This window comes from Rattus norvegicus, chromosome 2, assembly GCF_036323735.1.
Source record: "Rattus norvegicus strain BN/NHsdMcwi chromosome 2, GRCr8, whole genome shotgun sequence".
Classification (NCBI taxonomy): domain Eukaryota; kingdom Metazoa; phylum Chordata; class Mammalia; order Rodentia; family Muridae; genus Rattus; species Rattus norvegicus.
In genome coordinates, this window is record NC_086020.1 from 155,206,152 (window position 1) to 155,230,821 (window position 24,670).

General features: G+C 43.0%; 1 long non-coding RNA gene across 1 annotated transcript; it reads right to left on the minus strand.

Moving 5' to 3' along the window:
• Positions 1-1,889: 1,889 nt before the first annotated feature.
• On the minus strand, positions 1,890-19,511 carry LOC120101090 (uncharacterized). Its single transcript, XR_005501487.2, has 3 exons — positions 18,327-19,511; positions 17,585-17,781; positions 1,890-2,266 (listed from the first exon to the last, which is right to left on the minus strand). It is a non-coding gene; the product is annotated as an uncharacterized LOC120101090 (long non-coding RNA).
• Positions 19,512-24,670: the final 5,159 nt, after the last annotated feature.

Below are 24,670 nucleotides of genomic sequence, written 5' to 3' on the forward strand. Positions count from 1 at the left end.
ACTTCTACCATACTCCTTTAAGACTTCAAAACAGTCTTGAGGTGTCCATGAACCACATTTGGAGGCAGAGGAGTGCTATGAGTCTGATGGAAGCCTGGGCTAGATAGAGGGCTCCAGGCCAGCCAGGGAGTCATAGTGAGAACCTGTCTTGAGGAAACAGCAATAGTTCTAGGGAATTCTGGGAAAGGGCTTGCCTGACATTCACAAAGGCATCATCTCAATCCCCAGTATCACACAAAAGTAGGCATAGTAGCAAGCGCTTGGGGGGGGGGGGGAGTGATCAGAGGTTCAAGGTAATGTTAAAGTGTATAGGGAGTTTAGAGCCACCCTTGAATGCATGAGAGCCTATTTCAGAAAAAATTCATTGATTAATTATGTCAAAATAAACCTAGATTCTGAAAAGAGTGCATTATTTCTACCAATTAGTTATTGACTGGACAAGATTAGTCACTGAAAGTCACTTTAAGTCCAATATTCATATTTAGTTCTTGTATTTGTTGTGTTATCCAATGACAACTTTATAAGCTCTAGATACTTCCTTGAGATGTCGGGCCAGTAATACTTAAGTCTCCCCAATGTTGGTTGTAAACACTTTTTTTTTCGGAGCTGAGGACCGAACCCAGGGCCTTGTGCTTGCTAGGCACAGGCTCTACCACTGAGCTAAATCCCCAACCCCCCAATGTTCATTGTAAATTCTTTGGTAGAGCTGCCCTCTTTGCATTGGCTTCCAGGAAGAAATGAATGAGGCTGTAGTCTATCTTTCAAATCGAGTAAAGGCTCCAGGTAACGGCCTTATCCCTCTAAGTTGCCTTGAATTCTTTTGGGGAACAAACGGTTACCGTAAGTAAATCAATCTATCTTTTACTTCTCTGTTTTTATTCATGCATTTATTAACTTAGGCCTGCCAGGCTACTAGCATTTGGAGTCTACTCCCAGGGCAGCAACAAGGAGAGAGAGGCCAAATGCAAAAGTTTTTTCCTCACAAGGAGAGAGAGGCCAAATGCAAAAGTTTTTTTCTCAAGACCATGTGAATAAAATTCAAGTCCTGTTATCAATTATACCTCTACAAATGTCTTCTCTGTGTCTGCATATATACAATGAAGTATGATCATATATGCCCCCATTTCTACCCTACATCTCTTTCCAAATCCCTCAATATATCACCTCCTAACTTCATGGCTGTCTGTCTTCCTTCCTTCCTTTTTCCCTCCCTCTGCTGTTTAGTCTCCTTCGCTTGCATTGTCTCCCCATTTCAGTAACTGTCCATTCACTGTTTAGGCTTTCCTGCTCCTTGTGCACAGGGAAGGTCATTTATTTTTTGTTTCCTCATTTCTATTCCAGCAAATGACACTTAATAGTAGCTAAATAGAAGCTATTTGAAGAACTGGATGAGCAAATGAATGTTCCAGATTATCCTACAGAGAAGTTCTACTTCTCGCTTCTCACCACTCACTTTCCTTACCCTAGAACTTCCATTAAGTTCTGAGGCATATACATCTGCTTCAAATTCCATATGTACTTTTTAAGTGTGTGTGTGTGTGTGTGTGTGTGTGTGTGTGTGTGTGTGTGTGCTTGCGTGTGTGCGAGTGTGCATATGTACTTTTTAAGTGTGTGTGTGTGTGTGTGTGTGTGCTTGCGTGTGTGCGAGTGTGCTTACGTGTGCATGCATGCGCCCACAGAAGTGCCAGAGATGGGGAGGTCATAGGACAATGTTTCAGTTCCTTCCACTGTGTGGATGCTGGGGATTGAACTCAGATCATCAGGCTTAACAGTTAGTACCTTTACTCACTGAACCATCTCACTGGCCCAAAACTCCATGTCTTTTCCAGGCAAAGACACCCCCAAGCCTTTGTAAGACATTTATTTAATCTTCCATGAGATCGTGAGCAAAACTTAGTTCTGAAGTACATACTAGATATCAAATGTGTTTAATCAATGGATCACAAAATGTTAAGCATGTTTAAGGAAATAAATTCTAGGTAGAACAGCAGGTGGTTTTCAAGCTAAGAGGACAACATGTTTTATGAACCAACCATCCCCAGGTATTCAAATATGCACGAGAGTGGCCGTGTGAGACCCTTGGCAGGGTTTTGAGTGTAGAGTAGCTGATCTTCCACAGTCATCTGAGAAGAGTTTCAACTTCTTGACTTGTACATTTTGCTTGTTCCTACTGATCGTCAGGGTAGAACTTTGGAGGCAGCCTTGATAGACAATTCTAACTCTGTGGTGCTGGATTGCTTCTCAGTGTTTGAATGGCTGAGTCATCCTGGAGTATATAGGAAGTCAGGTCAAAACAGAGGTAAGAATAAGGTGATCTTTCATTTACCTTTTAGGGGGAACTAGACAGTGTTCTTATGACCTGAAAAAGTCATCGAAACTTCCCGGAGATGTTCCACTCGGCCCCAGGAAATAATGTAGGACTTTTCGTTTGCTTTATTACCACATACAATCACAGAACTTTCCTAAGAGCAAGGAAAGGCAAGCTGCTGTGATTTTTATTTTGCAGAAAGGGAAATATATGTCGGGGCGAAGAAGGGCATTTCCCAACGCTTAGTAGTAGCCATAAGTATTAGACGGTCACATGTGTACACTTGTATCACTGGACCACTGCTTAGTCTCTTTGAAAAGCCTTCCTCCCCCAAGGTAAAACAATATATTCTCTACTCGTGTTTAAGTTGGCCTCAAACTTTCTACCTTATGCTTAAAGAATTGCAAATAATATCATTTCCAAAATTTTCTAAATGTAACAAATAAATATATCTGATGTAGCCAATGATATATTTTTTCTAAATATATCCAGTGGGATATGAATATTAGAATAATTTGACCATAATATCCACCTTGAAACATAAGCTGAGTATGTAATTTGACAGGAGAGCTCTTGCTAAGCATGCATGAAGCTCTGGATTCTGCCTCCTGCAAACTTTTAAAAAAATCTGTTTGTGTAAATACATACATGTAGATATATGCATAAATATATAATTCTTAAGTAGAAAGAAATACTTCTATTTGTGAAGTTACAGAAGTTATTTCCCATTCTTTCTCCTCATATTTCAGTCTTAATATCATTGTATTTCATTTTTAGAAATGTTTCATTTCTCTGTGAAACTTTTTTGTTATAAATAAACACAGTGGTAAAACCGCTTTTACTAACTATACTATCCCGCTGGCCTTCATTTCTCTGTTCTTGAAGAGAAAAAAAAAGAAGGCTGGCCAAGTAAGATGACTTTCCTTTTAAATTCCTTGGAATCACAAGAAAGTAAGGGGTCATTAATAATGATCGCATCCACACCCAGCATGTGGTTTCTTGATTTCAGTCTGAAGAGTTATGAATGGGATGTTTTGTGACTGTGAGACCTCCACACTTTCATAGTGAATTTGACACCTGTAGTCTGGACCAGAGGTCAAATTTCCCATCATGGATTAACACCACGAGGTTCCTTAGATGTTCTGAGGTCTTGGCGTCTTACTGCTCCTCTAGAGGGAAATCCCTGGGGTTAGAGAAAGAGGTTCCTCGGAAAAGAAACAAAGCTGTTTAATTACATTGGCACAAATGGAAACCAAAGAATCAAATGAAGAAAGTGTTTCTAAGAAGGGAATTTGCTTTGGTTTTTACGTCTGCCCCCTGTGGTTTCGCTTTTCATTTCTGTGGCCTTTGGTTGAGGTGATGGTGCCTGAAGAGTTCCTGCTCGTGGCCTTCTAACAAGAAACCCTGGAAACCACTGAGGAGTGGAGGCTCGAGGAGCTGGAATGAAGAGGCCATCTCCTGCCTGGCCTTCCAGCTGTATTGAGGTCTCCTCCCTGATCCCCCTCTCTGACTGGCTAAACTCCCTTGCATCCTTAGCCTGCGATCCCGATCCCCACTGACTTGTAGAGGTTTCTGCTTTAAAGATCCAGAGATGGTTCAAGCCTGTCCCACTGTCTTCCCTTCTAAAACGTCTCATCCTCCACTTCTTCCTGCTAAGCAAACAGCCCCATCTTTTATCTAGGTGTCCTGAAGCTTGGGACTTACGTTTGACACATTTATTGTCCTTTACCAGTTCTACTGCAGTTGCCACCGGACCCTGCTTCTTCTTCTAAATGAATCCCATACACTTCTCCTGGGCAGGCCAATGACCAGTGCCTCCTGCACATTGTCACCTCTCACCAGGACTGCTGTAAAACCTTCCCAAAGTGCCATCCTCCATATGTGTCACCTCTTGTCCATCCTTGACACTGTCCCTTATGGCCTTTCAAAAACAAAAACACCGGTGGTGGTGCACACCTTTAATCCCAACATTCGGGAGGTAGAGGCAGGCAGATCTCTGAGCTAAAGACCAGCCTGGTCTACAGAGCAAGCTCCAGGACAGCCAGGGAAAACAGAGAAACCCTGTCTCCAAAAACAAAACAAACAAAAACCTCACAGAAAACCTTTCACCTCTGCAGTGACCCTGGCAACTGAGGGAGAAGCTGGTTCACTCTTTACACCTAACTTTGCCTTCCAGCATGCTGAAGTTTTTGGAAGGTTGGGTATAAACCTGTATAAGCCTTCATTTCTTTTCAAACAACACCAAAAAAAAAAAAAAAAAGTGTGGCAGATCATTCTCAATCAGGCCAACTCTTCATAGCTGTATTGTATTCCATTGAAAGACAGTGATTTCTTTAACTCATTTCTTGTTAATATCCATCTCAACAAACGTCCCAGAGGCAAAACTTCCCAGAACAGAGAATACATATCAGTCATTTGACAGTATTGCTGATTTTTCCGCTAAGGGAACTTTACAGACCATACCAACCCACAATTGTGTGAGAATCAGAGTCAACCTGAGCTTGGACTGGAGGTACATTACCCTGGACAGCATCCTTACCTACTTCAGAAGGCCTTCGAGTGCCCACGGGTGCCCCATCTAACCCCCTGAATCTCATCTGCAAGGCTCCTACCTCTGTGGGTCAGGGAAGTGTGGGCATCTGGGATCTTTCCTGATCTTCCTCTGCATATGCTCAGACAGCTGCATACGTGGAGCGATTTTACAAGGCCAACCATCTCCGCGAGAGCTCTCAATTGCTGTCCTCTGTGACTTTCCCCAACAAGGGTTCCATCCTTAAGATACTGAGGCGCCAGGCTTCTCTTTACACTTGCCACCATCGTCTTCCTCTACAATCTGGTAGGAAGTGGGTTCACCTTGAGAACAACTCAAGTAATTTAAAGTCTGACCAACTACAGCACTCCCTCACAGGCAAAGAACTGCTTTTCAACTTCTAGTCTGCCCTTGGTCCACTTCCAGAGCCCGGCGCTGAAACCCTTAGCGATAATATTGTCCTGGGTTTTCCATTGTGTTCTAGAGAGAGGTCACTGTGCTCCAGCCATTGCATGCCTGCAGTCTAGGTTTTATAGTAAGCAACTTTTCTTTGTCAGGTTCGGTGTCCCATTGGCTTCGAGCCTTGATTTTCAGAACATTCTCCTAAGATGACTGGATGTCACTCAGCAATTAGATGATTGGCAAGATGAGCTCAACAAGACATAAGAAGCAGAAGTGAAAAGTATGTATGACATAAGACCGAAGGGATGGCGTATCGGGTAAGAGAGTAAATTGCTGTTGCCAAGGACCCTAGTTCAGTTCCCGCACTGGGAAGACCAAACCCATGTGTAACTTCTACTTCAGGGGGAGTCCTTTGCTTCTGGTCTTTGTGGACATTTCATTCACATGTACATACCCACAAACATAAACATAACTTTAAAATAGTAAAAAATAAATATATTTTGTATAATGTGCATGGTTTATTTACAGGGTAGACAATATCTAGTAGGTTAAAAGGTAAAACCTAAACCCTGTCCCAACCCAAAGGAATCTTGGCATGAAGTCCTTCCCAAAGGTCTACTGCATATGGTATTGTACACAATTAGAATCCTGAGACAGAGCTGAGGGCCAAAGGACTTTTTTGTTGGAGACTGGTATAGCGTATGTGAAGCAACGTAGCAAATTCAATGTCTCTCTTATACCTGGAGATGATGATGTTGTTGTTGTCATTGTTTTAATAAATCTATCAAAATGTCAGCATATAAGAACAAGCGTGTATTATCTCAGGGCCCAGGATCTGGAGCCAAACTCCTTCAGACTGAATGCTTGCCTCTGAGCACACCCTTTCTCTGTGATGAGTGAATCCTTGGGCAACTTTCCTAAGCTTCTTGTTGCCTTACCTGACACAGTTGTACAATGAGGATGAGGGTATGGCTAATAGAAGCTTGCCCTAGAGGGTCGGTTCATGTGGAAGTTCTTAGAATCATACCTGACCCATAATGAATGTTATTTAATTTAATGTTAAATTTAATTAATGTAAATTTATACAGTTATATAATTTATTATATATTTTATATTATACATATAATTATACACTTTCCAGATTGTATTCTTATATTACAATTAATATAAATGAATACATGTGAATTTAATTAATGTTAAATAATTTAATGACTGTTACTTCTTATTAATATACCTAAACATCACTGTTTTAGGGTTCTTCAGTATATCCTTAGTAAGAAACCATTGCCAAAAGTATCTTCTGCTCAGCCCTGGAATACAGCAGGTAAACAGAAGCAGTAGACTGAGATCGGGCTGCTACTTTCAGATGTGGACTGTACCCACAAAGTCAGAGTTCAGGATGGTCCTTCCCACTGTCGTCGTGAGACACATGTTTGACAGCACCTCAGAGCCATCTCACATCCTCCACTATCCCTTCCCCTGGCCATCTGCTTTCCCTGTTCCTGGGTCTCAGCCTCCTCACCAGATTCTTGATCATCCAAGAATCAAAGGACTCTTGGCGTAGGTGTGTTGGTGTGTTTAGCCCTCCGGTTATGTCTTGCAGCCAGACCCCTGTCCAGGCCAGCTCCATGGGTTGACTAGTTTGCCAAAGCTCATCTGACTCTTTGGTAGATGAGTACGTTTTTGAATTTTGGAAGCTTGATAATGGCCAGTACTCTCTAAGACAGCACTTGGAAGCTCCATAATCTTGCCAAGATCACACAGATAGGCCTTCCTAATCAACTGAACTAACCAACCAAAACTCCGCTAAAAACAAAAAAGCCCAAATATTTCCATACTCTTAGTATGGACAAAAATTATGATTACTCAGTATTCGGCTATAGTTCTTGCATAGGGATATGGGCATTAGATACCACAGGATATTTTTAATAACTCGATCATTTAGAAATATGCGTCAATCCCATTTGAGAGATTGAAATATACTAACAGCTCTCATCACCCTGGATCTCATGTTCATAGGATAGGATATAAACTTAGGTCGATGCCTGTTGCTGTAAAATTATTTAAAAAATATTATAATGGCTTTCTTTTACCCCTCACTAGATCCAGCACTGCAGTACCCCAAATCTGGTAGATATCTTAATCTCAGTCAGCAAAGTGTCTCACCCGCTCTGCTCCGTCCCATATCACACTGCTGAAGGCTTCTCTCTGAGCCTGGCAGCAATCTATCTACCTATCTAGTTCCCAGCACAGATTCCCACCATTCCAGGGCTATACATCCCAATTCCATGGAGGCCTAGTGTCTCCACCATCACAAACTCTCTTAAATCGCCACATGAAAGAACACACAACACAATAACCTCTGATCCAATTGATAAGATATAATTGCCCACCTAAACATACAAAGCCCTGTGCACACCCATCCCTTAAGAACATTCATAACAACCTGTAAAAGTACAGAGTAGAATCTTAAAGTCAGTTTCCATGTTCTCTCAGTGGCTTCCCCTCCAGTCTCCTCCTCTTCCCTCAAACTTTTCTACCACCCATCCTTCCTTCTCATCCAATGACAGGCCTTGTTCTATCTGCCTTCACCTGTATGACATCTTACAGATGCCCTATATATTTAATTCATAAGATCCAGGTTTAGATCTCAGACAAGGGCTCAGTAGGAGGTATTTTTCCTCTGCAAGCATGTCGACCTGAGTTCTAACCCATGGAAAAAGCCAAGCATGGCCGTACATCCCTATAACCTGAGCTGCCAGCCTAGCCAGAAGTGGAGAACTTCCCCTTTCATTGCAGACTCCGTGTCAAGGCAATGAGGTGAAGAGTAATAGAGGGAGGCCCTGGAAGCACCACCCTGGCTTCTGCATCGGTGCAAGGGGTGCGTACACTCACCAGCATACTGTCATGTGCAGACAACACACATGCACACACGCATGCACACACGCATGCACGCACGCACACATGCACTCATGCACGCACACCAACCAGAATGAAGCAAAGCAGAGCAAAGATGGCAATGTGTGAGGGAGTCTACAGTGTGCCACTGAGCATAGATTACCTGAACTCAAACATACTCATCTACCAGGCAACTCCTGAACTTCAGGAAGATAATTAAACCACCAAGCCTACTCTTACATCTGGAAAATAGTGTTAATAATGTCTGTCCCCTGGAGTTGTTTAGAAAATGAAAGACTTATACATGACATATTTAGACATTGCTTCATATATTACTAAAGATCATAATCATCTATAATAATATTATTATTATTATTATTATTATTATTATTATTATTATTAAGGTCTACCATGTCCTACCATGGTCTGAGAACTCAAAGTGGTCGCAAAAGCTTAACACTAAATGGCTTTAATCATTAAGATATAAATCTATATTACTTTTAATAAAGAAAGTAAATTATAGGGTATTTTTCAATACAATTTGTCCTTTGGATAAAAGGTGAAAATGGAAGATTTTCAGATTTGTTACTGTGCTCTGATGTTCAATAAGAACAGGTTTGGGGAGGTGGCTCAGTGGACAAAGAGGACTGGAGTTCGGCTTCCCAGTACCCACAGGAAAGCTGCGAAGGTGTGGCAGCCTGCAATCCCAGCATGTCAGAGGCAAGCCGGAGAGCTGACTGTGAGGCTCTACATTCACAGAGTTGCCTTGTTTGGTAAATAAAGTCCAGCGCAATTGAGAAAGGCACTGAGAATCAATGTCTAGCTTCCACACATGCATACACATATGTTCATGTGCATATGTACATGTGTGCCCATGCTCATCCATACTCACACATAAATACCCATGCAGAAAAAGAGACTACACACTGTCTCATAATTTTAGCAGTCTGTGAGGAAGGATTTTCATAACTTATGACCAACACTAACCCAGTCTCCAGAGATACTGGCATGAATTAGCACGTGACAAAGCCACCTCTACTGTCTTATTCCCATACAAACGTGTGTGTGCGAGGTGACTTACCATTCCAAGACATATTTAGCACCAATCATAGCATTAAAATTATAAGAACCAAGTTGTTAAAGAACATGAGATAAATATATTTGAAATATATTTAACAGATATATTATTTTATGGTGTCTTTTTGGTGTTTTCTTTTGTTTAGTTTTCACACAGGGTTTTCTCTGTGTAGCCATGGCTGTCTTGGAACTTGCTCTGTAGATTAGCCTGGCTTCAAACTCAGAGAGATTCACCTACCTCTGCCTCCCAGTGGTGGAATTAAAGGCATGCACCACCACTGGCCTGCTTTTGCATTATCTTAAAATATCACACTAGGTACTAGTAAACTAGACACATACTAGCATGTTGGTACACTGATAATGATGACGGTGAAAAAGGAGGAGGAGGAGGAGGAGGAGGAGGAGGAGGAGGAGGAGGAGGAGGAGGAGGAGGAAGAAGAAGAAGAAGAAGAAGAAGAAGAAGAAGAAGAAGAAGAAGAAGAAGAAGAAGAAGAAGAAGAAGAAGATTGTTAGTGCCCAGATTATTTTGCTTCTTCTTCTGCAAAAGATCACATTAAAAACTTTCATTTTATCTCCTCATGGCCAGTACAAACTTTCATGTTCAGATCACTAAAACCAAGTTCTTATTAAATATGCAGAACAAAATTAAACAGGTCTCCTATAATGAAATAGCTAAAAAAAAATCCCCCTTTATTGAGCTCAAATGATGTTCAGATTAAAAAAAAAAAAACCTCAACAATTAATTCCAGTTAAGACTAACTACATGAACTGTTTTTTTCCTAGCTGCCTAATGTCTACCTTCATGGTATATGACATACACACTTCACTAGTCCTCAGTCTTATGGAAAATATTTCTGTAAGTGAAACAGAGAAGATGACAATTGTTTGTGGTTAGAAAAAAATCGTACAATCTTAATAAATCAACTTATATTTAAATTTTCATTTGTAACTAAAAGCATTCTTCTACTTGTTGAATAGTCTTCTCATTCTAACTGTGCCCAGAGACCTGAGAAATAATTCTAAATTAGAACATGACCATAGGGATTGCCAGTTTGACTTGCATGTTTCAAATGTAGACATGCACATAGAGACTTCTCATTACGCTCAAGAAAGTGTCCCAGAGGGAAAGGAAGGTCACAAAATCTGCCAGCCTCCTTGGCTGCACTTTACGAAGAGTTATTGCCAAGAATCCTGAGGATGTTTCGTGACTTGACATCCACAGAGAATATCCAGGAATGTGAAGGAATGGCCTGTAGTATCGTGTTCTAGCAGGCCTCAGTGTGACAGTCCTTGAGAATGGTGTGGGTGAAAGGGGGCTTTGCCACCATGCTGCATCAAGCCCAAAATTGAACTGTCCTATCTGGGCAGTAAAGCAAAGGCCAGTTGCATGGGTGTCTTTGCACATCCTCAGCTTTCTCCTGGCATCCTTCACTTTCTCTTCTTGACTCTATTCTTCTGCAATGCTGTATAACCAGCTCTCTCTGCAATACTTTCCTTCCTCTTCCCCAGTTCTTGGCAGTTTTTCTATCTTGTGTCTGTTGTATGTGTCTGTTCCGAAAAGCAGGCTTCAGGTTCTACTGTGCATACTGAGATTGAAAGCCAAAAGCCAGGCACCTATGACCAGTGTGCCTCTGAGCATAATCTCACCTCACACTTCCACCCCTCAGCACCCCTCCACACCCATCCACAACCCTCCATACCCATCCACAACCCTCCACACCCATCCACACCCATCTATAACTCTCTACAACCCTCCATACCAACCCTCCACAACCCTCCACACCCATCCACCAAGCGGAAGCCCTCAGGAGCCAATGAGAGAAGGCTTTCTGCTGGATTCTGTGACCACTAACGAACAGGCCAACTATGAAAGAAATAGTTCCACACCTGACATTTCCAAGAGTAGCATTTCACATGACAGTTTGGAGCCAGCTAGGCTTAGGAGCTGCTAGGCCACCTTGAAAACCAAAGCTTCACAAGCGCGTCTAAACTAGCTCTGCAAAGTTCTAGTCAAGAAAAGGTAGAGGAATAATGCAGCAGCCAGAAGAGCACAGAGATAAGAGACTATCAGGACCCAGCCTGCCGTGTTGGAGATTGGTAGACGTCCGCTGCCGCTGTCGGTAGTATAGGCATCCCTCTGTATGTATTCTACACTCCCCTAGAAGTCAGCTGAGAACTTGAGACAGATCAGATAAATCCAACTGTCCTCCAAGGCTGTTAGACTGGAAGTTAAACATTACCAAAACCAGCCTTGGCTTGGAGAGGAGTTCTGAGGAACGGGTGTCTGGGAGCAATGAAACAAATGACTCAAAGTCAAATCATGAGTGCATCCTGGAAGCCTGTGTTCTGCTGGAGACTGCCTTCCAGTCTGCTTTCTGCCTGTTCTGCTTTCTTTCTCTCTCACACACTGTCTCTCTTTCTGATCTGCTTCCTCTGGAGATCTCTAGACAGCTCCCTCCCCTTCCCCCTCCACACCCCCTCACTCCTCTGCTCAAGACAGTTCTCCGGGAAGTTCCCTCTTGCTATTCTAAAAAATTCTCCAGATAGCTCACCCTCAGCAGATGTAAGCCCAGTCTTTTATTTTATCTATCAATCCAGTCTTTTGCTCCAGGTTTCCTTTTGATTATCCTATGAATCAGAGTCCCATGACCCCAGGGCCTTAGCTTTTAGGAAACAGCAAGCGCACATTTTCTTTTAGTATTGAAAAAGAATTCAGAGATCTGCGGGCCTCTGTTAAGCACAGGCAATAAACTAGCAGGGTGGGACCCCTATCCTGAAATTACTACCTCTGGACCTAAATTAGCTCTGTCCCAGGCTGACCTTGAACTCAGGAATCCGCCTGCATTTGTATCTGCCTGTTTTTGTATCTTTCTGACTAGCTGGATCACAGTGTATCTGTTTCTGTCTCTTTAGATTCGTGAACCCCTTTATATAATTCCTGTTGCATCTACATTTTTTGCATAGTTAAGAAATTATATATTTTTGAACTCATGTTTTCAGAGTTCATTTCCACAGCCTTAAGGGCTGTCTTGAGGGGCCCAGCATTTACCATTTTGCTGAGATATTAGCCACCTCTTCACCTCCTGGATTCACGCTCTCTGATTATCATGGAGTCATTAAAGTTACAGGGAGGACATTCCTTGAAGGAGTAATGTGGAAATATGTACATTTTTATACAGACAAGCTCTATCCTCACAACAGCCATCCATGCTGGCAGAGACCCACATCCAATGACCCTGTCCCAGGGGCAGAAACTATGCCATTCTGTCCCCAGAAAAACACTGGAGTTACCCAATTCTAGACAAACTTTCCTGAACGCAAAGCGTTAACTCATGTCAGAACCTTGAAGCAATCACTCCTAATTCCTTTTCCTTTAAATGACTGAAATTGAGTGCCCCAAGCAGTTAGGACTGTTTGATTGACAGATGCTAAACTTTCCTCACATCCCAACCTGTGCTGACATAAAATCCTGGGGCCCAGCAGGATCAAAATCCAGATAAAAGCTCAACTGCGGTCCCCAGGGCTCCAAGGATGGAAGTTTCTTCAGGCTACTACTATTGCTTCTGAAGGTCAGCCAGACAGGGCAACCAGAACTTCAGCCCCCATGTTCGTGGGAGCTACGACAGTTGGCAGTCAAGCTTACCTCCTGTTTTTCAAATTATTGGTGAGTCTCTTGGCTGGTCAGTAAACTGAACCAGCTACAGAGGTCAGAAGACTTTCAGAGTAGTTCTGGCTAGCCTAAAGACACTCTCTTTCCTTGGAGCAGTGGACCACTCGTCCGCTGTTGTAGATCAAGCCCCATTAAAGCATCGCCCCAGGATGTTGTTGCCTGTCTGCAGTCCTGTGTGTGAAACCTGAGCTAAGCTGGTAACACCAAGAACTGACAATTCCTTGGGCTGCCAACCTCAAGCATATCCATCAACAATAAAAACTAGCAGGCAGCTAGCAGGCAGCTCGAGGGAGCAGCAGGGAGTTCAGACTGCAGAGACGGGGAAGGGTTGCAGAAGGGTTATGAAGAGAAAGACTACGAGGAGGCCAGACTACAAAAGAGCTTCAAGCTGACAAAAAAGAGTTCCAGAAAGCCTCTGAGAGTTGTTGGCTCTGCTTCCAAAGGCCTTGTAACACGCAGCGCTGAGGTGCAGAATCCACTAGCTCTAGGCGGCAATGGCAGTCGTAGGGTGCTGGGCAAGTGCACTTAAAACACAGAGGTAGAACACTGAGAGGGAACGTGGCAGCTCTCCCACACTGCACAGAGCCCATGTGGCAAGATTAGAACAACGGGATTTGGCAAATAGGAGATTGGGATAGTTTATGGGACTATCATGAACCAAGCCAGACAGGACATCTCAAACAACTGATTTTTTTGTTTTGTCTGTAGAAGCTGGAAGGCCAAAATCAGGGTTCTAGCATATCCAAGTTCTAGCTGAGTCCACACTGTGGCTTTTCAGTATGCATGTTACTGTCTACTCACATGAGAGTGAGTAAGCTTCCCTCTGTTCCTTCTTACCAGAGCCCTGTCTTATCACCAAGATTACCCTCAGGATTTCATCTAAATTTCCTTATCTCCAAAACGCTGTCTTCAAATGTCACCTTTTTTTGGAAGGTCAAGCTTTAAGGGTTTAGGAAGAAGGGGTTCAGGGAAGAGGCTGGTGGTGACTTTGGGGATAGCAGCTGTGGAGGGGTTAGAGGGACAGAGCAGTACTTAGGGTAGGGAGTGAATGGGAGCATCCTTTTCTATCTGGGGCTCTTTTCCTGAACTAAAGTACAAGCTTAGCTGATTTTGTTACATGACTGTTTGGAAGACACCTCTGACCCCTCCCTGGCCCCTTCTCAACCTAACGGTTACAGTATACCTCGAATCCCTCTCCATTCTGCCTTCAGAGCCTTCAGAACAACTTCCTTCTAAACTTCACCACTCTTCTAGACAAACTCCCTGTAGACCACACTCTCAGCAGAGAACAACTAGTCCTGGCCCTTGAAACTTGGAAGGCCAAAAGCTGAGAAGCATTACACCAAAATCCCACAAGACCATAAATAGAGTCATGGATCTAAAGTCTCAGACTGCTTCAGGAGGGATATAATGAGAGTTACTCCTGAAAAACCTCCCAGGAGCCAAGCAGGTAAAGTAAATGAACAAGCTGGCTGCACCTGGGCTATAGAGAGTGTTGGTGTTGGTGTTAAACTGGGGAGTATCCCCAGGTCGCTAAATAGGATGGCTTCTAATGTGTTCCAGCCAATTGTTACCATGGAGGATTACAGGCAAGAATTGCAAGCTCTTGCTATGTCTCAAGAGAAGCCATAACGTCACTATATAAAGTTGGCCAATTTTTAATGTTGGGAACCAACTTGAATTAGTTGCAGGGGTCAACAAGACATACTGCCTGTGAGACCTCTGGACCACTTGAGAATTGGAGGTTGCCTGTGGCAGTCCCTGCCTTGAATATTGCAAGAGTTGAGGATAGCTGAAGAAATATTCCACAACTATATAATATACAGTAAGATTAGAAATGTTATTAAAATGTAGGCAACATTGGGGGGCTGGGGATTTAGCTCAGCGGTAGAGCGCTTGCCTAGGAAGCGCAAGGCCCTGGGTTCGGTCCCCAGCTCCGAAAAAAAGAACAAAAAAAAAAAAAAATGTAGGCAACATGAAAGCAGAAATAAAAATAAGCTCACCCTAAAATCTTACAAAGTACATTGAAAACAGGTCAAATTTAAGGTGTAGGGAGAGCTCTGGATGTCTAAAACAGCTCTGACTCAAAGACACAGTTCTTCCTTCATGAGAAGACCACGGGTTGTCTATCTCCTGAGTGTGTCCCGGGAACATGTTGCAACAAGTTGATGATGTGAGCCTTTGAGAGATAGAACCTATGGCTGGCGTGTAGCTCAGTGGTAGAGTACTTGCTTATGAGAGCAGGGCCTCGTGTTCGATCGTTACACTGAAAACCAGGCAGAGGGGCCGCCTAATGAATGTGATCATGCCATTTGCATGGCCATCAACTTCAAAGCATTTCATAGAGTGATCTTCTTCTCAAGAGAATGATTTCTTATGGCTTAAATAATGGTTGTTGGGTCTCTTCCTTCCCACTTACTGCACTCTACTGTGACATCATCTGTCATGAGTTTTCCACCAAATGAACCAATGGGATTACCAAATCTTGGAGGCTCCAAACCTGTGAGTTGAGCAAAGTTGTTTTCTTTATAAGATGCTCAACTTCATGGTTTTTGTTGTTGTTGTTGTTGTTACAACAATGGAAAATAGATTAATATATTGAGGATGGGACCACTCCGATTCAGGATGCGGATGTGAGTGGGTGGCAGGAAACTCAGGACAGTTGCTATCTACTTGACCTGACCTACTGCTTACACTTCCCATTTCCCCTTGCATCCAACAAAGGGAGTCAGCTAGGGATGCTCCCTCAGCCTTGGATTCTGTAGTGTGTACTTACTGGTGGTCTGAACTGAACTTATTTCTGTTCCCTTACTGTGGCAGCTTTTGTTTTGCTTTGCTTTGCTTTGCTTTGCTTTGCTTTGCTTTGCTTTGCTTTGCTTTGCTTTGCTTTGCTTTGCTTTGCTTTGCTTTGCTTTGTTGAGAAGGAGCAAGCAGCACCTCTTGGACATGATGAAAAGTGGCTGGGCTGCAACCTCAGCCAGTCAGCACACTACAAAGGCATCTTGGCGTAAAAGCAGGGTGAGAAATTGATCTGTATAAACAGTGTCTTAACTGGGTTACTATTATGATGTAACACCATAACCAAAAGCAACTTGTGGAGAAAAGGGTTTATTTCACTCACAGTTTCACATAATAGTTAATCATCAAAAGCAGTGAGGATAGGAACTCAAGCAGGGCAGGAACCTGTGAGACAGGAGTTGATACAGAGACCATGTAGGAGTGCTGCTTACTGGCTTGCTCTCCATGGCTTGCTTAACCTGCTTTCTTATAGAATCCAGGACCAACAGCCCAGGGATGGCACCACCCACAATGTGCTGGGACCTCCCCCATTAATCATTAATTAAGAAACTGTCCTACATTCAATTTTATGGCGGCATTTTTTCAACTAAGGTTCCTTCCTTTCAGATGACTCTAACTTTCATCAGGTTGACATAAAACTAGCCAGGACAATTGGTAAATGCATTTTGACGAAGGAGAAAGATAAGGCTAAAGGGATAAACTGATGTTTTCCCCATCCTCTCCCTCTAAAAATCCAGACAGACAACTTAACAAACAGCCTTGCCCTTGAGCATTAAATTGTGTCCACTTCTTCAATAATTCAGTCATCAAGCATTCCCTGATGCTGGCACAGCATGTGCTTGGCTGTGCAAGGATGAGGAACTGTGGAGAAGAGCAGATGTGTTCGTTTTCTCCCGGGACAGACATTTTATTAAGAAAAAGAAGCAAAATAAACTAAGTCTGAAAGTATTTTTTAGTAAGTGGTAAAAAAAATTTGCATGATACTATGAGGAAAAAATAAATGAACTGAAGGCTTAGTGGGGAAGTGTGTGACTAGCTTGTGGGTTCATTCCCTAGCAGCACTCGCACATACGCACACATACACACACAAAATGCACACACATACACACAATATACACATATAATATACATATGCACACACAGCACACACATACAACACACATATCCATCCATACACATACAGCACACATATAGCACATATAGAACACATATACACCACACACACACAACACACATGCACACATACAAAATACACATACACTCACAGAACACACAGTCACACATATACACACAGCACATACAACACACATGCATGCAAGCACACGCAGACATACACACACAACATGCATATCATTGTGTTGGATTACACACTTAGCATTGGAAAGTGGAGAAAAAGCACACTGTGGTTCTACCCTAAGGAGTTGTGATTCTATTTCAAGGACAGCAGAGAGTTCTCAGAGTGAGCAAAAGTGTTTCAGTTGAAGTCTGGCATAATCTGTTTGTTTCAAAGATCCCTTCAATTTCTAGCAGACATTTAAGGGCAGGAGAAAGCTAAGCTGGAGGCACTCACAGTTTTTCATGCTAGACAGGGCAAATATGAGAGAAGTGAATGGGTTCAGGAGACCCTGACAGATTCCATGCTGTTTATTCACAGAAGCAAATCACACAGGGTGACTCTCACATACATATTAATTTTATCAAAAAGTCTTAAAATTTCCTAAAAGTACACACCTAACACATCCTAGCTCTTGGGAGGCAGAGGCAGGCAGACCTCTGTGAGTTCGAGGCTAGCCTGGTCTACAGCGCAAGTTCCAGTGCAGTCATGGTTCTGTTACACAGAGAAACAACAACACAAGAAAACTTACATGTATGTAAATATTTACTCCAAAGCCTCTCTTACCTCCTTCCCATTCCTGTCGACACTTCGGATGCCTCAATTCTTTGTCCAGATTCACAACTTTGGAGTTTTTGATTCATTTACTTTAACCAAGTCCGGCTGTGTAACCCTTGATTGGCACACTCTGCTGTAGCCTGATGGTGACAGCATGCACACACTTCTGACCTGAGACACTTCATCATTCGCTTACATGAGAAAGGCTAAAGCAGTAGGTTCAAAGATGGAAAGAAATAGTTAGGGTAGTTAGCAATGAGGAAACCCATGAAACGTTGCCCTGGCAACCTCCCTGAACACAGCGCACATGTCAGTGTCAACCCTGCATTGCTATGCCTGAAACACATGTGCTGCTGAGCTTAAAGCATAAATAACTTGGCACGGGGGTCAAAGTGCCCTTTGATTCCCCAGTCGAATCTGTGTCCCTCCTTCCATACTCAGAATTTGCCAGTTATTTTATTCCATAGTTGACTTTCCTTAAGCATACTTTCTTAGGTTTTCCTTCATGTGTTTCTTCCTCTGCAATGTCTTTCCTTCCCCATCCACTTGCCAAGCTTGGCTCAACTCAGCGGGAAGGGGATACCTCTTTTTGGAAGCCTGTCTACCTGCTTTTCTTCTTTCTTTCCTTCATCCCTACTTCCCTCCCTCACTCCAGGCACAGTGGGATGTGCTTCTAATTGAGGCAGGAGACTATTAACTTGGAATAGAGTATGATGTCTAGTCTCAGAGTCTCACCAATCAGTAAGCTTACCAATGAGTAGCTGGGAGGTTTTCGAGGTCAGGACTATTCCTCAATCCCCATGTCATATGATTCAGGTTCATGGTATTTTCAACAATACAGCCTTCCCAGCAAGTTCTGGAGGGTAACAAAGAGCAGTGGCAATAGCACGTAACATTTGAGGGAGATCTATGGAACCCAACGTCCCAATAACACAAAAAGAACGTTCTTGGACTTTTTCTTTGGTAGTCAATGACGACTTACACACTCCCTTATAGAGTCATTGCATTTACCCCACCCATTGACATATGTAGACATTTTAATAAGTTTCTACAGTAGTAGACAAAGAATCTCAACTTTTAAAGAGTGGGTGCCACACCTAAGGTGCAGGGCACAGCAGCAATAGCGTTCAGAGAGGAAGTAGAGACGGGAAGGATAAACTCTGAGGTGAATGGAAGTCGGCAATGTTGATTAACCTGAGCTGTGATTGGTAAGCTATGCATCTGACTGGGCTGTGTCTAAGGAGACTCAACAGGACTCACTGGAAGACAGAGGCTCCTCTAGCTTCCAATAGGCAGGCGCCTCTAGCTCACTTTCTGTGTCAGACACCAGAGGGAACCAAAGGCAGATCTTAAGGAAGAAGTCTGAGAACATGGGTGTTTCACGGAAAAGAGTAAGCACAGGCCTCCACTTTCTTTTGCTGCCAGGGCAGGTTTGAACATCACCTCCCAAGCATGGGCTATTTCACCAGAGAAAGTATTACATCATTACCTTCACAAACCGCCCTGGTAAGTCTCCCTCTTCAAAGCCTGCGGTTTAGAGACCTCAGAAGGTTCGGTGGAATGGTGAGGCATCTGAAGGCAGTCCTGTGAGCAGGCACCTGAGGGAACACTGTTCCTCAAGTCCTGGCACTGCACTGATTGTGAAAGCCACAATGGGGAAGAAGTGTCCCCTCAGGTCAGGAGGGAGAAAACTGGTTACTTCGAAAAGAGGAAAACTAAAGATCCCACAAATGTGAACTAAGGGTCTGTGAGTAGAGCTGGGTGAGTGAATTTCCTCTTGTTTCTCAGGAACTGGGGCTTCACGAGGCAGGTCTCTGGACGGACAGAACCACAGCAAAGGTTCCTGGCCACAACAGGCACTAGACTGTGTCCCGTCTTCACAGGGCCTTCAGAGAGAAAAGAGGAGTGATGTTTGGAAGCTCACACTAGTCTTTTCAGAGACCTCATGACAGATAGAACCACATCTGGAGTCTTACTGATGTTGTAAATCCCACTTGTGAGGATAAGACCATTACCACAAATTTTAAGCCAAATGTGAACCAAACGTTGTTAAACACAGGCCAGGATGATGGACACCAGCCAGGATGATACCTGGGGTTCTCAGAGTATGGCCACAGATTGCAATAGTCAGAGACTTATAAAAGGCAAACCCCACAGGGCTGTGTACTTATAGACTTCATCCAACTGAGGGCAAGCATAAATCACGACATACTTCTTCTCACCTATTTGTGATCAAGTACTTCCTGTTCAGTTGGGGCAGTCAAGCTTGTTTGTAGAAGCAACAGCTTGTGGCTTGTCTGACATAAACAGCAGCCCCCAGCAGCTCAGAAAGTCATCTGCTCTTGTTTGATATATTTTTGCTTTATAGATCTGGTAAGTGCAGTAATTTAAACTTAAAACATAACTTTGGCCTCACAATAGGGGTAAGGGATAATTCTTAAGAAACGAGCAGTTGTTTTGCGGATGTGGGTTAAACTGAAATCCCGAACATCTTTATTGAACCATTACAGAGTTCAACCAGAAAGAAATATCCAGCCCTGAGACAGATTTCGACAGCCACCACTAACAGAGCGAGGTAGCAGTTGGAAGAGGGTAGAGTGCTTGTTCAGCATGCACAAAGCCATGGGTTTGAATTCCAGGAACACATAAAACCATATATTGTAACAGGCATGACTGTCATTTCAGCACTGGGAAGATGCAGGCAGGAGGACCAGAAGTTCAATGTCATTCTTAGCTGCATGCCTGGTCAAGGTTAGGTTAGCTTGGACTAAAACCCCATTACAAAAGAGGAGGAGGAGGAGGAAGAGGAGGAGGAGGAGGAAGAGGAGGAGGAGGAGGAGGAAGAGGAAAAGAAAAAAAGAAGGGAAAAAAGAACTTGAGGTTGAGGTGAGGTAGGGGTTTTATAATTAAAGCTGGGATATGTCCTCTCCTCTCGTAACATAATAATAGAATGATATTATCCCATGTCCTTTTGTTCCTAAGAATCAAAACTGAAGGGCACTAATGTGCAGTTCACCTGATATCAGGCCGTGATCGTGTGTTTGATTCAGGGACAGAAGCGCAGACAGCATCGATTAAGCATAGCTTCTGAAAATAAATTCTTAAGCCAATGGATCCTTAGTGATCAATGAAAATACTGAGTGAACTGGGAAACTGACCACTGTCTGGGAAGAATGTAGAAAGTGAATTCATTTTTCAGTCTGGAGAAGTTAAGTTAACGAAGAAAAGCCCACGGAAGTTGCCAGTACCAAGGAAGTTGAGAGCACTGGAGACTCACCATCCAAGTATAGAAAATGGTGTGTAAAAAACTGTAGCAAGGCCCGTGGGGGAGGGCCCAGGAGCGGCAGGACCCCTGCCTGAGACACCGCCGGAACCTGAAGGAAACAGACCGGATAAACAGTTCTCTGCACCCAAATCCCATGGGAGGGAGAGCTAAACCTTCAGAGAGGCAGACAAGCCTGGGAAACGAGAAGAGACTGCACTCTGTACATACATCTCGGACGCCAGAGGAAAACACCAAAGGCCATCTGGAACCCTGGTGCACTGAAGCTCCCGGAAGGGGCGGCACAGGTATTCCTGGTTGCTGCCGCTGCAGAGAGCCCGTGGGCAGCACCCCGCGAGCAAACTTGAGCCTCGGGACCACAGGTAAGACCAACTTGTCTGTTGCAAGAAAGCTGCCTGGTGAAATCGGGACACACAGAGGCAGAACTCCTCTAGGACCGGGCACGTTCTGTGTTTACCGGAAGTCCCACACCCGCGGATCCCGGCCCGCAGCAGCTCTCTGCTCCCAGACCCCGTGGGAAAGAGACCTCACCGCCTGGTCAGGTGGGCACTCCTGAGGCTGCATAAGCTCCCGGAAGGGGCGGCACAGGTCTTCCTGGTTGCTGCCGCCGCAAAGAGCCCGTGGGCAGCATCCCGCGAACGAACTTGAGCCTCGGGACCACAGGTAAGACCAAATTTTCTGCTGCAAGAAAGCTGCCTGGTGAACTCAAGACACAGGCCCACAGGAACAGCTGAAGACCTGTAGAGAGGAAAAACTACACGCCCGAAAGCAGAACACTCTGTCCCCATAACTGACTGAAAGAGAGGAAAACAGGTCTACAGCACTCCTGACACACAGGCTTATAGGACAGTCTAGCCACTGTCAGAAATAGCAGAACAAAGTAACACTAGAGATAATCTGATGGCGAGAGGCAAGCGCAGGAACCCAAGCAACAGAAACCAAGACTACATGGCACCATCGGAGCCCAACTCTCCCATCAAAACAAACATGGAATATCCAAACACACCAGAAAAGCAAGATCTAGTTTCAAAATCATATTTGATCATGATGCTGGAGGACTTCAAGAAAGACGTGAAGAACTCCCTTAGGGAAACACAGGAAAACATTAATAAACAAGTAGAAGCCTACAGAGAGGAATCGCAAAAACCCCTGAAAGAATTCCAGGAAAACACAATCAAACACTTGAAGGAATTAAAAATGGAAATAGAAGCAATCAAGAAAGAACACATGGAAACAACCCTGGATATAGAAAACCAAAAGAAGAGACAAGGAGCTGTAGATACAAGCTTCACCAACAGAATACAAGAGATGGAAGAGAGAATCTCGGGAGCAGAAGATTCCATAGAAATCATTGACTCAACTGTCAAAAATAATGTAAAGCAGAAAAAGCTACTGGTCCAAAACATACAGGAAATCCAGGATTCAATGAGAAGATCAAACCTAAGGATAATAGGTATAGAAGAGAGTAAAGACTCCCAGCTCAAAGGACCAGTAAATATCTTCAACAAAATCATAGAAGAAAACTTCCCTAACCTAAAAAAAGAGATACCCATAGGCATACAAGAAGCCTACAGAACTCCAAATAGATTGGACCAGAAAAGAAACACCTCCCGTCACATAATTGTCAAAACACCAAACGCACAAAATAAAGAAAGAATATTAAAAGCAGTAAGGGAGAAAGGTCAAGTAACATATAAAGGCAGACCTATCAGAATCACACCAGACTTTTCGCCAGAAACTATCAAGGCCAGAAGATCCTGGACAGATGTCATACAGACCCTAAGAGAACACAAATGCCAGCCCAGGTTACTGTATCCTGCAAAACTCTCAATTAACATAGATGGAGAAACCAAGATATTCCATGACAAAACCAAATTTACACAATATCTTTCTACAAATCCAGCACTACAAAGGATAATAAATGGTAAAGCCCAACATAAGGAGGCAAGCTATACCCTAGAAGAAGCAAGAAACTAATCGTCTTGGCAACAAAACAAAGAGAGTGAAAGCACACAAACATAACCTCACATCCAAATATGAATATAACGGGAAGCAATAATCACTATTCCTTAATATCTCTCAACATCAATGGTCTCAACTCCCCAATAAAAAGAAATAGATTAACAAACTGGATACGCAACGAGGACCCTGCATTCTGCTGCCTACAGGAAACACACCTCAGAGACAAAGACAGACACTACCTCAGAGTCAAAGGCTGGAAAACAATTTTCCAAGCAAATGGTCAGAAGAAGCAAGCTGGAGTAGCCATTCTAATATCAAATAAAATCAATTTTCAACTAAAAGTCATCAAAAAAGATAAGGAAGGACACTTCATATTCATCAAAGGAAAAATCCATCAAGATGAACTCTCAATCCTAAATATCTATGCCCCAAATACAAGGGCACCTACATATGTAAAAGAAACCTTACTAAAGCTCAAAACACACATTGCACCTCACACAATAATAGTGGGAGATTTCAACACCCCACTCTCATCAATGGACAGATCATGGAAACAGAAATTAAACAGTGATTTCGACAGACTAAGAGAAGTCATGAGCCAAATGGACTTAACGGATATTTATAGAACATTCTATCCTAAAGCAAAAGGATATACCTTCTTCTCAGCTCCTCATGGTACTTTCTCCAAAATTGACCATATACTTGGTCAAAAAACGGGCCTCAACAGGTACAGAAAGATAGAAATAATCCCATGCGTGCTATCGGACCACCACGGCCTAAAACTGGTCTTCAATAACAATAAGGGAAGAATGCCCACATATACGTGGAAATTGAACAATGCTCTACTCAATGATAACCTGGTCAAGGAAGAAATAAAGAAAGAAATTAAAAACTTTTTAGAATTTAATGAAAATGAAGGTACAACATACCCAAACTTATGGGACACAATGAAAGCTGTGCTAAGAGGAAAACTCATAGTGCTGAGTGCCTGCAGAGAGAAACAGGAAAGAGCATATGTCAGCAGCTTGACAGCACACCTAAAAGCTCTAGAACAAAAAGAAGCAAATACACCCAGGAGGAGTAGAAGGCAGGAAATAATCAAACTCAGAGCTGAAATCAATCAAGTAGAAAGAAAAAGGACCATAGAAAGAATCAACAGAACCAAAAGTTGGTTCTTTGAGAAAATCAACAAGATAGATAAACCCTTAGCCAGACTAACGAGAGGACACAGAGAGTGCGTCCAAATTAACAAAATCAGAAATGAAAAGGGAGACATAACTACAGATTCAGAGGAAATTCAAAAAATCATCAGATCTTACTATAAAAACCTATATTCAACAAAACTTGAAAATCTTCAGGAAATGGACAATTTCCTAGACAGATACCAGGTATCGAAGTTAAATCAGGAACAGATAAACCAGTTAAACAACCCCATAACTCCTAAGGAAATAGAAGCAGTCATTAAAGGTCTCCCAACCAAAAAGAGCCCAGGTCCAGACGGGTTTAGTGCAGAATTCTACCAAACCTTCATAGAAGACCTCATACCAATATTATCCAAACTATTCCACAAAATTGAAACAGATGGATCACTACCGAATACCTTCTACGAAGCCACAATTACTCTTATACCTAAACCACACAAAGACACAACAAAGAAAGAGAACTTAAGACCAATTTCCCTTATGAATATCGACGCAAAAATACTCAACAAAATTCTGGCAAACCGAATTCAAGAGCACATCAAAACAATCATCCACCATGATCAAGTAGGCTTCATCCCAGGCATGCAGGGATGGTTTAATATACTGAAAACCATCAACGTGATCCATTATATAAACAAACTGAAAGAA